General features: G+C 39.4%; 2 long non-coding RNA genes across 2 annotated transcripts; both read left to right on the forward strand.

Moving 5' to 3' along the window:
• Window positions 1–6,701: 6,701 nt before the first annotated feature.
• LOC129392620 (uncharacterized) lies at window positions 6,702–8,719 on the forward strand. Its single transcript, XR_008618815.1, has 3 exons — window positions 6,702–6,718; window positions 8,169–8,207; window positions 8,521–8,719. It is a non-coding gene; the product is annotated as an uncharacterized lncRNA (long non-coding RNA).
• Window positions 8,720–11,007: 2,288 nt separating this feature from the next.
• On the forward strand, window positions 11,008–14,975 carry LOC114487375 (uncharacterized). Its single transcript, XR_003682418.2, has 4 exons — window positions 11,008–11,056; window positions 12,265–12,368; window positions 13,020–13,220; window positions 14,804–14,975. It is a non-coding gene; the product is annotated as an uncharacterized lncRNA (long non-coding RNA).
• The last annotated feature ends 481 nt before the right edge of the window (window positions 14,976–15,456 follow it).

Raw genomic sequence — 15,456 nt, forward strand, 5'->3', positions numbered from 1 at the left:
GTGCAATCTTTATGTATTCTTTTGCATTCTGCTTCATCTGTGGGGATACAGATAGCTGTAAATTTATTCATTTCCACCACTGTAGAGAATTTACTTGACTGAATATACCACCTGTTATTTACGCACTCTCCAGTGGATGGGGGATTTAGGTTGTTGCCAGATATTTGGTATTACATACAATGTAGCTATGAACGTTCTTTCTCTTAGTGCCTTGTGCACACAAGTAACATTTCTCTAAAGGAAATTTTACCTAGGAGTAGAATTAGGAGGTCCTAGGGCATGTGCATCTTCTACCTCAATATAAACTTCCAAATTGCTCTCCAAAGTGGATACAGGAACATACTCTTTTAACAGAACTTCCCTTTTGCTTCACATCTTCCCCAGTGTTTAACATTCTCAGAATTCTTAACTTGCCAATCTAATTGTACCCCATTATGGTTTTCATCACTGATTACCAATGAAGTGGAGCATCTTTTCATATATTTGTTGGCCCTTCAGCTTTCCTTTTCTGTAAAAGAAATGTGTATGTTAATACCCTATGTCATCATCATTATTATTAGTAGTAGTAGTATTTTACAGTATTGGGTTGTCTTTCTTGTATTGATTTGTAGGAGTTCTCTACTCAAGAAACTAATTCCTTGTCATTCATTTGCATTTACAAATATAGTGTTCCAATCTGCAGCTTGTTTTTTCACTTTGTTTATGGAGGTTTTGGATGTACAGAATTTTTAAACTTTAACATAATCAAATGTCATTTTCTTGCACGTAGGCTTTAATTTTGTTTAAAGAAAACCAACAAACAACTCTTCTATCCTACAGTCATAAGGATATTCTCCCTACGCAAGAGGGAAGAGATATGGGAACATATGTATATGTATAAGTGATTCACTTTGTTGTAAAGTAGAAACTAACACACCATTGTAAAGCAATTATACTCTAATAAAGATGTTTAAAAAAAAAAAGGATATTCTCCCTATCCTCAGCATTCCCTTGTTTAAAATTTTTGTTTTTCATATTTAGGACTTTAATCTTCTTGTTAATTATTTTTATTTATGGTGTGAAATAGGAACGGATTGTATTATTTTCCATATAGATAATCAATTGTCCAAGCAACAGTTAGTAAATAATTCAACATATCCCTACTAACCTGCAGTGTATCAAGTTTCCACACAGAGATAATTTGTGGTGTGGCTACCCTACCACCTATCCTTAGAGTTCTTATGTTTTTTATTCATCCGTGATCTTTTGGGTTTGTCTGAGTTCATCTGAGAGCTCCATTCATGGCACTTTGGTTGCTTTGAACACCTCCCCTTCTTAGTGGAATCACTGGCGCTTATATTGTTAGAATATCATTTAGCTTCCCTATCCCTTTGTATTTCCTTCAAGAATCACTGGCCTTGGTGTCACATGATGAATTTTTAAAATTTTCATGATATCACTCACAAAACTAGACATAAGGTATATGTCTAATTTATATTCAGCCTTCTTTTTGCTCTTACAAAATCTTCCAGGGATAAATTCACACTGGTGTCATGGCAAAGTCTACCCTCCTGGTCAGAAATAAATATGGCTTACAAGTCATTGTTAAAATTTTTGCTTCCTTCAGAGCAACAGAGTCATGAGCGAGGCAAGAGCTCTCTGGATAGGTATTAAAAACTTTGCGGGCTTCACTGGTGGCGCAGTGGTTGAGAGTCCACCTGCCGATGCAGGGGACACGGGTTCGTGCCCCGGTCCAGGAAGACCCCACATGCCACATGAGCCATGGCCGCTGAGTCTGCGCGTCCGGAACAGGAGAGGCCACAACAGTGAGAGGCCCGCGTACTGGAAAAAAACAAAACAAAACTTTCCAATATCCCACCATGAGGTATTTATTGATTACTTTTAAAGTAATAAATATTCTTTGACCTAATCAAAAAATCCACAATCCTATTCATCCTCCACTTAAAAAAAACACTAATTTACTTGCTTTGCATGCGTACTTTGAAGTGTGAATAAGTAGCAGGAAATGGAGCCTCAGCTTAGCCTGAGGTGAAGTCTGATCACATACACTGGATAGATGGGCAGGCTCACCAGAAGCCTGTTTCCACCACGGCCTGAAAATCCTCAAAGGGCAAGCAAGACTCAGCCTTAGGGTGGGATAGGGAGGGTGGGATAGGGAGGGTGGGAGGGACACGCAAGAGGGAGGAGATATGGGGATATATGTATATGTATAGCTGATTCACTTTGTTATAAAGCAGAAACTAACACACCATTGTACAGCAATTATATTACAATAAAGTTGTTAAAAAAAAAAATAGTCATGCTAAGAGGGTAAGCCTGCAGCCAGACTGCCCAGGTTCCGATCTCAGCCTTATCATTTGGCTGGGAGACCTTTAGCAAGTTATTTAACGTCTTCTGTGCCTCAGTTTCTTCAATTGTAAAATGAAAATAATAGTAAAAGTGGTAGATATTTCATAGGATTGTAATGATGAGTAAATGTTAATACAGAAATACCTTGGAGATAACTGCGGGTTTGGTTCCAGACCACCACAATAAAGGAAATATTGCAATAACGAGAGTCATGCGAATTTTTTGGTTTCCCAGTGCATATAAAAGTTATGTTTACACTATAGTGTATTAAGTGTGCAATAGCATTATGTCTATAAAACAGTATACATAGTTTATTGCTGGGACTTCCCTGGTGGTCCAGTGGTTAAGACTCCACGCTTCCACTGCAGCGGGCATGGGTTCAATCCCTGGTCGGGGATCCCGCATGCCACACAACACGGCCAAACAAAAAAAAACTTTATTGCTAAAAAATGCTAACCATCATTTGAGTCTTCTGCGAATCGTAATCTTTTTGCAATTGTAACGTTAAAGAACACCATAACAAATATAATAATAATGAAAAAGTTTGAAATATTGCGAGAATTACCAAAATGTGACACAGAGACACGAACAAATGCTGTTGGAAAAATGCTGCGGTGATAGACTTGCTTGATGCAGGGTTGCCACAGACTTCCAATTTGTAAAAAATGCAGTATCTGTGAAGCGCAGTAAGATGATGTATTCCTTTATATGTATATATATGCATGTATGTATATACACACAAATATGTAGGTATAAATGCCTATAAATACATCTATTTCCCATTTGTCTGTTCATTGAGCCTAGTAGCAGCAAGCACACAGCATCCAAATGCTGGCTTTGAAATCCCATTCTCTATTAAAAAGAACCAAGACTTCTTGAAGAAATGCTTGATTCCAGGACTGGGACAGAGAAAATACAAGATGAGCCTGGAACATCTTTTTGAGCTATGTCAATTACAGAAGCCTGTTCGAAGGAGCTCTATTGACCAAATCTGTAACAATTTGAACATCAAGATAAAAAATGAAAGCAAAGGAATATAACCTATTGAGTAAAGAGCAGGACCACAATGATAGAACTAGACAGACAGGCAGATAGGTAGATACATAGGTAGACAGATAGGAAAAAAAAAGTTCATTTTTAAAGTAGAAAGGAAAGCCATGTAGAAGAAATTAAAAATTAGAAAATCATTATTTGGCAACCATAATAGTAAAATTATGGGTGCTAAAACTAGTGGGTGAAAGTTTGAGGATAACAATATTTAAGTCTCAAAGTATCTCTCTACAAGATACCTATTAACTACAAAGGGTAAACTAATAATTTGATGGTGGAGAAACCTGGCCGATAACACCTTAACCAATGTCAAAGACAGTATCACTAATATTTGGAAAAACCAATATCATATGTCTTTCGAAGCACTGAAAAGAACTAACCATCACTTCTGTGGTATTCTTGCCACATTGCATAGCCTGAATCTAATCATGAACTATCACACAAATCCAAAGTGAGGAAGTCTACAACATGAACGGTCTGTACTCATCAAAAATGTCAATGTCATTTACTGCAAAGAAAGACTGAGAAACCGCGCCAGACTAAAGGATGATAAAGAGCCATGACAATTGAATGCGCAAATTCATCTTGGATTTTCCTCTGATTTAAAGGACATTTTTAGGACAAATGGTGAAATCTGAATGCCTTTAGATTAGATAATAGTATCATAATAATGTCAATTTCTTTGATTTTAGGAAAAACACTACACCGAGGTATTTAGAGGTAAAAATGGCATAATGTAACCTATTCTTAAATGGTTCAGAAAAAAATTACATACTATAGACACACACACACATAGAGGAGGGGGAGGGAGAAGCAAATGTAGTAAATTGCTAACAACTGGTGAATCTGAGTGAAAGATATTCAGGAGCTCTTTGTACTGTTCTTGTAATTTTTCTGTCTGAAATTAAGTCAAAATAAAACATTTTATTTTGATAGATATGTTTATTGCCTTGATTGCACTCATGGTTTCACAGTTGTATGCATATGTGCAAACTTATCAAATTGTATACTTTAAATATATGCAGGTTTTGGTATATCAGTTATATCTCAATAAAGTGGAAAACAATTTAATTTAAATAAATTTGAAGGAGCTTAGAATGAGGCCTGGCAAATAAGGAGTGTACATGTGTTTGCTGTTACTGTAAGGATAGATTAGAAGCTTAGGTTACATGAAGATATAGGAAGGTGAGGGTAAAGAACATGAAGGTAGGTGACATTTTCCTTAAATTTAGAAGTCCCAGGAATCTCAGGACTTGTGATGGTTTACTTTAGTGTCTAATGTAGCCTGGACTTTTTTTTCTCACTTGGAAAGAATCTAAAAGCATATGATCTTAAAGTGGAAAGTGAAAAATAGCTTTTTATTTGAAAAAAATGGAAAGATTTTGTAGGCAGATCATAAGCATGCCATCTGGTTAACTCAAGAGAAATCCTAAAAGCTTAGATTTCACATTTTTACCAGCCATGTATGGTTTAAGATAGACTCCCTAAGCTAAAAATAGCGAATCATATTTGTTCAGCTATTCATAAGTTAGTTGAAAATGCCGCTCAACTGCAGTGCTAAAAGATTCCATTTATCTCATGTAAGAATCGGAGGCTACTGTGGCTTATATTTCTCAAATCGAACGTTCATCGGTATGCAAGACAAGTTCATCACAAAAGAAATAAGCAATGTTGGCACAGTAATAGTATTTCTAAAATTAAATAAATTTTAGATCTTTGAAAATATGATCACACCCAATGATTCTCAACCAGGTACAAAGTCTGGGGACAGTTTTGGTTGTCACTGCTGGGAGTTGGGGAGAGGGGAGGGCATATTACTGGCATCTAGTGGTAGAAACCAGGGATGCCGCTAAATATCCTATAAGGCACAGGAGAGACCTTCAACAACAAAGAATTACGTGGTCCAATGTGTCAATTGTGCCAAGGTTGAGAAATCCTGCACTAAATGAACACGTTTTCTAAAATTTCAGATAAAGTGCTACTAGGGATGGAATAATGCTTCTAGTCCTGTCTTGATATAGGATATTATGAGCTAGCCTTGTGCCTGGTAGGTAATATGTACTTGATATATATTTGTTGACTGAATCTATTCTATGAGTATTTTTATGGTTTTCCCTTTATTTTTGTAGGCACTAAAACTAGATCAGAACTTCATTACACCTGCTTAATAAATATCCCACCCTTGTCTCATAAAATAGCAAAGGAGAGATTTTTATACACGATTATACATAAACTAGGTTATAGGAAATTGTAGAAAAGCCAATATTCATTAGAGATTGAAAGAGAACCAATTTGTGTAGCTTCTAGTATTATGAAAGAATTTTAAATGTAATGAAGATATTGATTAGGAAATCTCATTAAAAACAAAAAAAGTTCAAATGATATTAAAAACATGGATAAGAATTCAGCCCTGCAAGGGTTCACACGCTGTGCAAATCTCTAACGCTATTTAGTAAAGAAAAATTAGCCAGTCCAGGGGACTTAAAATGAAATGCCACGGCCCCCCTGCCATTTCTTCTCCAGTCATCCCAGTTCTGCTTCTCTGGGGCAACTCGTATTGTTTTCCAGGTAGTCATCTTTATAACTCTGAATAATATTCCTATGTTAATACTTCTCGATGTATCAGTTGTAGATATTTATTCCTAGCTTTGAAAGGTAGGGACTTTACTTAAGCTACTGTCCCTTCTCTCCATTTTTAGTAGTTATATTATCTTTAATATAACTTTATTCTATTGGAAGTCTTTATAACTTAAGATAAACTCCTATTTCCTGTTCATCAGCTTTTTTTTTTTTTTTTTTTTTTTTTGGTCTGCGTAGGGTCTTTGTTGCTGCACGGGCTTTCGCTGGTTGTGGTGAGTGGGGGCTACTCTTTGTTGCGGTGCACGGGCTTCTCATCGCGGTGGCTTCCCTTGCTGTGGAGCACAGGCTGTAGGCGCGCAGGCTTCAGTAATTGCAGCACGCGGGATCAGGAGTTGCAGCATGCGGGCCCCAGCATCCCAGTTCTGCTTCTCTGGGGCAACTCGTATTGTTTTCCAGGTAGTCATCTTTATAACTCTGAATAATATTCCTATGTTAATACTTCTCGATGTATCAGTTGTAGATATTTATTCCTAGCTTTGAAAGGTAGGGACTTTACTTAAGCTACTGTCCCTTCTCTCCATTTTTAGTAGTTATATTATCTTTAATATAACTTTATTCTATTGGAAGTCTTTATAACTTAAGATAAACTCCTATTTCCTGTTCATCAGCTTTTTTTTTTTTTTTTTTTTTTTTGGTCTGCGTAGGGTCTTCGTTGCTGCACGGGCTTTCGCTGGTTGTGGTGAGTGGGCGCTACTCTTTGTTGCGGTGCACGGGCTTCTCATCGCGGTGGCTTCCCTTGCTGTGGAGCACAGGCTGTAGGCGCGCAGGCTTCAGTAATTGCAGCACGCGGGATCAGTAGTTGCAGCATGCGGGCCCTAGAGCGTGCAGGCTCCAGTAGTTGCAGCGTGTGGGCTCAGTAGTTGTGGCTCATGGGCTCTAGAGCCCGGGCTTGGTAGTTGTGGCACACGGGCTTAGATGCTACGTGGCATGAGGGATCTTCGCAGACCAGGGCTCGAACCTGTGTCTCCTGCATTGGCAGGTGTATTCTTAACCACAGCGCCACCAGGGAAGTCCCCATCAGCTTTAAATATATATATATATATATATATTTATTTATTTATTTATTTATTTATTTATTTAGCTGTGTCAGGTCTTAGTTGCGGCAGGCAGGATCTCTTAGTTGTGGCACACTGGATCTTTAGTTGTGGCATGCGAACTTCTTATTTGCGGCACGTGGGATCTAGTTCCCCGGCTGGGGATCGAACCTGGGCCCCATGCATTGGGAGCACGGAGTCTTAGCCACTGGACCACCAGGGAAGTCCCTCATCAGCTTTTTTTAAATAATAGCTTTGTCTCCCCTGTAAGATGAAGCCATTATCGCACCCTCCTTTCCTTTTCTCCTCCTGTTCTTCCACCCAACCTCTGTCAGCTTCACTTTTGCTTTCTGTCTTTTAATTTTATGACATCAAGGTTAATGACAACTACACTGTTCTGTAGCTATAAATAAATATGCGGTGTTTTGTCTATAACTGATTCTAAACTTTGAACGGCAGTAAGCAACATTTGCTTTATTATCACTATGTAAATATTACTCAGTGCAGCAGCAGGTGCTATGCCAGGACATTTCCTCCTTCATGAGTCCACTTTTTGACCCCTCTGCCACCTAAGAGAATGTCCCTTTCCTTAAATCCCATCAACTGTTCAAAATCAAGCCACATTTTAGTTTGCTTCATATCTGGACTGTGGCTTTCTTTTGAATTTTTCTGTTTTTCCTACAAATTCTAATTGTCTTTCTTTTTCCCTACTGAAAGAGGAACTATGTACCTCCTTTATCCATCTACAGCATGAAAGGCATTCTGTTCTCATTCTTGAATACATGCTCCTTGGGGCCCACTGACTTACGTCCTATGGAGACAGGTTGTTTCCAGCTCTGCCACATCTTGGCATTGTTCTTCACTGGACTTTTGGTTGGTTGCTGTCTTCTTGTATCCCATGTCTTCATTGTTCTTGATTTTTACCCTTGTTTTGCTGGCATACGTCAATAGATTTTCACAAGGATTTCTTGTTTTCTAATTTAGGACATTTCCTTGGTTCTCCTTTCTGAAAAAAATAAGTGATATGCACCCATTTGAATTTCTTCTACTTTAAATGTTCTTCCTTTTGAACTTGCCTTCCAACTTCTTTCTTAGATTCCTTACAAGAGAAGCACAAATATCCTTCTTTAAAAGGTAGGTGTATTGTGAATTCTATAACTTGGAGCAATCATTGGTTCTCTGTATGGTGCAATCATTGGTTCCCTGTTTGGTGAAATAATCTAAATAATATGGAAAAACCTAATATGTATTTTGCAACATAAATTTGCCAAATCGAGTGTGAGTTTGACTAATTTTATCAGACTGTCTTTATTTTAACAGTATTTTCCAATAACATAGATTAACTCAATTTAAGTGTGTGGACACAATTATTGTCACTATATAAAGAGAAGACCTAAATAATAACCACAGATTTTATTTTATTTTTATTTTTTAAATTTTTTTGCAGTACGCAAGCCTCTCACTGTTGTGACCTCTCCCGTTGCGGAGCACAGGCTCTGGACGCGCAGGCTCAGCGGCCATGGCTCACGGGCCCAGCTGCTCCGCGGCATGTGGGATCTTCCCGGACCGGGGCACGAACCCGCGTCCCCTGCATCGGCAGGCGGACTCTCAACCACTGCGCCACCAGGGAAGCCCAATTTTATTTTTTAATAATGGTCATGAGATAAAATTTTGTTTAGCCTAAAGAATTTAAGCATATTTTAATGTTTAAAGTGTTTTAAAAATACTGTTTCTTACAATGTTAATTTTTTCTTGTAAATATAGTTTAGAATAGGATTGATTCAGGAAGCTGGGACCAAAGGCAGGTAAAGATTGAGGCTTTTAAAAGGGATCCATAATCCCAGGAGTCTTTTCTACAGTAAGACATGAGTTAGTTAAGAGATCTGTCAGAAGATATAATGGATAATATAATAGTCTGGGACATCAGTGGAAACTAGAATCTAAAACCAAGAGATGGAACAGTAAAGATTCATGGAATAAATAGGAGGCAAGTTTCCTAGCTGCAGATAAATAATAGAGGTAAAGAGGTCACCCAATCAGCAAAGACACTACAGACCTGCATACAGAAATGCTCTTCAAGTATTTGACCACCAATAGGGGACAGTCAAGGACTAATCAGAATTGAGCCTGACCATGACTCTGGAACCCATGCCTTGAGGACTCTGCTGGATAGAGCATTGATCTTTAGTGGATGCATTGTAGGGAGGGTCCATGTGGCCTCCAGGTGGGAGGGGAAGTTTGAGGAAGCACTGGGGTATCCAGGAGAATGGCTGTTTCAGTATTTTAACCACCTGTATAGCCATGCTGGTGAGTCCTGTCTCTTCGAGTTGGTCTCCAGCCAGAAGTGCTTGCAGGGATCAGGGATCCAGGCAGTGTTCTAACCATCTATTTAGGAACTCAGCTTCCCGGGTGTTAGGCAAAAATCAGAAACTGAGTCACAAGTGTAGAAACTCAGCTCCAGAGAGGAGATTATGCCAAACGATGAGAAACTTGGAACAAATGTCGGATCAGGATAAGTAGCAAAGTCAGATGGCTACTGATTTTGAGCTCTGCATATCTTATCAGCATGGGGTCAAGGTTGGAATCACAGTGAAGGACCCTGGAGTGGGGATAATTAGAAAACCTGGATTGGAACATGAAGGTCTGGGCAGAACATTTCAGTATATTATTATTCTCTGAAATCTTATTGATTGTACCAGCTAGAGTTCAGTGCAGGAAACAGAAACCATTGGAAGTATTTTAAGCATGAAGGGAATTATTATGCAGATTTGTGTGCTTAGAAAATCTTTGAAAGGGCTGAAGGAGCAGGTTCTAGGCTGGGACTTCAGTAATGAGTCCTAGAACAATACCAAACTGACTCACCAGGGAACTGCCTTCTGAGGCCACTACTTTGAATGATTGAGTACAAGACCCCAACGTCACGTATACATTCCAGGGTTCAGGAATCCAACATGCCTCCTATTGCCACAGTAACTGCACCCTAAACCCCAGGAAGCTGTAGAAGGAACACCAAAGGTGCTACTGTAAAAAAATAAAACCCCAGTTTCCCATGACCTCACCTGAAGCAAGAAAATAAGCAAGAGGAATAGGAAAATAGTGTCTACCTCACTTTTGCCTTCCAAATCTCACTCGAATGTGTTGAGTTGGTGGAAGCTAATTCACATCCAGAGCTGTACCTGCAAAGGAGCCAGACTGTAGATTCTAGTGTTCTAGCCTCTCCAGTCTGGGGAGGTACCCTGGAGGAGGGTACAATGCAGGCTGAGTGAACCAATCCACATTATCCACTAAAATGACACATCAGCTTAAAGGTGCAAGGAAGTACACTGAGCAGAAACAGGAAGGACCGCTCAGGGTGTCAGCTAGAGGCCAGGTGCTGTGCAGGGGTGCTGAATGCAAGATCAAACATTTCTCTATGGTGTTTACAATCACTATGGCCTTATTGGTCAATCTTTTCTCCTTTCAAAATAATTATTTGAGGGACTTCCCTAGTGGCACAGTGGTTAAGAATACGCCTGCCAATGCAGGGGACACAGGTTCTAGCCCTGGTCTGGGAAGATCCCACATGTAGCAGAGCAATTAAGCCCATGTGCCACAAGTACTGAGCCTGCGCTCTAGAGCCCGTGAGCCACAACTACTGATCCCATGTGCCACAACTCCTGAAGCCCGTGCACCTAGAGCCCATGCTCCGCAACAAGAGAAGCCACTGCAATGAGAAGCCTGTGCACTGCAAAAAAGAGTAGCCCCCGCTCGCTGCAACTAGAGAAAGCCCGCGCGCAGCAACAAAGACCCAACACAGCCAAAAATAAATAAATAAATGAAATTTTATTTAATATTTATTTATTTAATAAAATAAATTTTAAAAGATTATTTGACAATTTAATTTTATTTTGTGAATAGGTATTGCATCCATATGGTTCAACATTTGAAAGGTTCACAAGGCTGTGCCTCAGCTACTCAGTTATTCTCCTTAGAAGTAAACAATCGTATGTATGCTTCCAGAGATATTTGATGCAAATACAAGCATATGTGTGTATCATATTTGTCCCTCCCACAGTGGTGGCCTTTATACGCCTTGGTCTGCACTGTATTTTTTTCACTTCCCAGAGCTTCTCCATTCTTATTTATAGATGCCTAGCGTTCCATTGTATGATTTTTAACCATTATTTAACCAGTCTCCTACTGATGGATGCATTGATTGCTTGCTTCTTTTGCTATTACAAATAATGCTTTGAGAAGTAATCTTATACACATGCCACTTCACAAGTCTGCAGGCATATCCATAAGACATTCCTAGATGTGGAACTGCTGGCATTTTCATTATTTAATGAAGAACATGGACTAGAAATGATGAGGAAGACCCGGAAGCCCTGAGACAGTTCTGCAGAGGAAGGTAGCCCTAATGTGCTTAGGTTTGGGTCACTCTATGGTCGATCCTCTAGGACTTTCATTAGGACCTTGTGAAAACCAGGTTTTACTTGCATGTTTGTCCCTTAAGACTCCAATTTACTATGATCAACTGGTCCTTTAAAATTAAGTAAAATTAGTTAAGTAAAATTCCCTTTTGTGGGACAGTTTAGCAGTATCTATCAAGATAAATAATACATGTACATTTCAGCTAGCAATTTCACTAGAATCACCATAATATCTAGCAAGAGGGTCTGGTTAAAAACATTATGATGCATAGAATCAATGACTTACTGTTAGTTGTATAGAAGAATGAGGAAGCTGTTTATGAACTGATATGGAAAGATTTTCTAGAAACATCCTGAAGCAAAAGAAGCAAGGTGCAGATAACTATGTATAGTATGCTTCTAATTGTATAACAGTAAAAAGGACAACATATACTCATATTCGATAATAAATAAATATTTAAAATGTCTAGAATGATACTTACAAAACTAACAATGGTGGTTAACTGTTAGAGGAAGAGGAGGAAAAGCCAGGCAAACAGAAGACAGAAGGAGGTGGGGAAGGTGGGATGGGTAAGGAAGAGGGAATGAATTTTTAAAAACAAAGTGGAAAATAAAATAAGCTTTAAGTAAAATAGTCCAGAAGCACAATATCCTGGGAAACCCAGTATTCCTTCAAAACCTCTAGAAATTCTTATGGTACCCACATATTTCCTATTTGACTCTTTGAGTTCTTGCTTCTGCTGACTTTTTTTTCCTCTGCCATTTTACCTCCCACACAGTGTTGTCCCTTTGTTGTCCTGTGTTACAGCTGTGCATCCTCCTGATTCATTCAGTTCCCAAAGTATAACCACAAGCCTTCACGGAGCACACTTTTACTCAAGGGGTATGTGGTAGCCCATTATGGCCCAACAAAGAGCCTCAGCTTGGATGCTGTTCTTAACAGTCCCTCAGCCACCCCCTCCTCATGACTGCCTCTCCACAAAGAGCCTTGTAGTTGGGGACTTGTCTCCTTTTTGACATTCTCCCCTGTCCTCTAGTGTCACTCCCCAAAGTCCTGTGAATTTCTTGAGCAAAGCAGTTTGGCTCTCTCTTTGCCTCTCAGTCCATTCCAGAGGGCCTCAATCAATCTAAAGCAGCCTTTAAGGTGTGTGTGTGTGTGTGTGTGTTAACTTTTTATTTTGAAGTAATTTAGACACGCTAAAGTTGCAAAAATAATACAGAGAGTTCCTGAGTACCTATGACCCAGTTTTCCCTAATGTTAACAAGCCTTTAAGGTGTGTGTGTGTGTGTGTGTGTGTTAACTTTTTATTTTGAAGTAATTTAGACACGCTAAAGTTGCAAAAATAATACAGAGGGTTCCTGAGTACCTATGACCCAGTTTTCCCTAATGTTAACATCTTGCATAACCCTAGTGCATTTATCAAAACCAGGAAATTAACATCAGTACAGTTAACTAAATTAGTACTGTTAACTAAATGACAGACTTTATTTGGATTTCATCAGCTTTTCCATCAGTATCTATTTTCTGTTCCAGGACCCAATCCAGGATCTCACATTGCATCTTGTCATCGTGTCTCCTTAAATCTCCTCCAGCCTGTGACAGTTCCTCAGTCTTTCCTTGTCCTCATGACCTTGAAACTTTTGGAGAGTACTAAAATTGTGAAGAGTACAGTTCTTTTGTATAACGTCCCTGAGTTTGGATCTGCCTGATATTTTTCTCATGATTAGATTGAAGGTATGCTAAGAAACTTCAAAGTGATGTCCTTCCCAGTAGCATGTCACATCATGGGGTTCAGATATATATGTATATATATATTCTTTTTCCAATTCTTTTCCATTGTAGGTTACTACAAGATATTGAATATAATTCCTTGTGCTATACAGTAAATCCTTGTTGTTTATCTTGAAAGGTACAATTTTATTAATTTGATATTAATGCTCAAAGGAAACAGTGTAATGAGAGGACAGATTGGGTCAGAGGATTTTGCGCTAGTTCTGGCTTTCCCAGTTGTCGCTCACTCTGTCCCTCTGAGTAGTAATTCTCAATCACAGGAGCCCCTCAGGCCTCTAGGGGAACTTCCTTGTCCCACAATAGACCTACTGAGTTGGAACTGTTGTCATATGGGAGAGCAGGTTCATGGTAGATAGATCTGATTCTTTTAAGCAAAACCATCAATATGGACTTTTTATGTGAAATCTGAATGAATAGGTGAATGATCTCCTCATTGGTCTTCCTATTTCTACTCTTGTAGGGTGAGGCAAGTGAGGCACTCGCCTGAGGTGCAAAACTTATGGGGGTGCCAAAAACCTCAGTGATAAATCATATTTTAATGAAGTATTTTTAAAAATCAAAATAAATGCAAAAAAAAATGGAAAAGCATCAAAATTTTTAGTAAAGACAGGATCTGCACTTGCACAATCCTGTTGTATTTTCTTAAGCTGATCTCAGCCCTGGTTCCAAGAGAAACTTATTTACAAAAACAGGGAGCTGGACTGTAGGCCATAGTTGGTAGATTTTATTTTTTAAAATATTGCTTTTAAAGTATGACTAATCTGGATCACTGAGTGTTTTGGCACCTCTTTAAATTTCGCATCCAAGGTGAGTGCTTTACCCTTGTGCCTTACCCAAGGTGAGTGCCGCTTCTTGGTTGAGCCTGGCTTGTGGGATCTTAGTTCCTGGACCAGGGATTGAACCCCAGGCCCTTGGCAGAGAAAGTGCAAGTGTGGAGTCCTAACCACTGGACCACCAGGGAATACCCCCTGCTTGTTACCTTTAAATTTACTCTTTACATAGCAGTCAGAGTGGTCTCTTTAAAGGTAAATCAGATCCTGTCACTCCACTGTTAAATGGCTTTCCTTTGCACTTAATATAAAGCCCCAAATTCTTATTGTGGCCCACACCTACCAGCTCTGAAATAAGCTGGCCCCTGCCTTCCTCTTGAACTTCATCTGTGCCATTCTTCCCATGGCCTACTCAGCTCCATCTACACTGGTGGGAAAAAGCCAAATGCCCCAGCGCCTTCATACAGCCCAGAAGATTCTCTTTTCCAAAATACTCCTAAATACTTTCCTTTTCAACTGGTATTTCCTCTTCAGGTTTTAGATGTCAGCTTTACTTCCATGTTTGTTGAAAAGCCTGATTTCACGCTCTAGTCACTTTTTCATAGCACTATAAGTTTTTCCTTCATACACTTATCACATTTGTAATCACATTTTTGATGATGATTTGATTAATGTCTGTTAGCTCACTTAATTGTAATCCCCAAGGAGCAGCAATGATATCTGGTTTTTCTTTTGGCCATGCTCTGTGGCTTGCAGGATCTTAGCTGCCTGACCAGAGACTGAACCTGGGCCCCAGCAGTGAAAGTGCCGAATCCTAACCACTGGACTGCCAGGGAATTCCGACACCTGTTTCTTTGTTCTGTTGTTTCTTTCACCTTTATCACTAGTGGTGAGGTTGTAGTAAGTGCTTAATAAATACCTAACACAGTGACTGGACCATAATAAATTCTCAATAATTGTTCACAAAATATTATTAGAAAGGTAAGTCAGGTAGTGTATGAAAGCAAGGAGGAAAGCAAATGAACTTTCCAGGTACTTTAGTCAACTTCCAGTGAGTTCCCACTATTTTTTGGTTTGTTTTTCAGTCCATGACTTTTCCTTTAATCTCAGGCTGCATTCCTATGCTTACCCTTATTATATCTATGGCTCCTGAAGATGTCTATCCTTAATCCAGAACAGCCTGGTGAACTTTTGTATCGTTGCCTGAAAGTGTCAAAGGTAAGTGGATCAGGTATCCAAAACTTTCAGTTAAACACCACATTGAGCTTTTTTTTTTTTTTTTTGCGGTACCCGGGCCTCTCACTGTTGTGACCTCTCCTGTTGCGGAGCACAGGCTCCGGACGCGCAGGCTCAGCGGCCATGGCTCACGGGCCCAGCCGCTCCGCGGCATGTGGGATCTTCCCGGACCG

The sequence above is a fragment of the Physeter macrocephalus genome, chromosome 12 (assembly GCF_002837175.3).
Source record: "Physeter macrocephalus isolate SW-GA chromosome 12, ASM283717v5, whole genome shotgun sequence".
NCBI lineage: Eukaryota > Metazoa > Chordata > Mammalia > Artiodactyla > Physeteridae > Physeter > Physeter macrocephalus.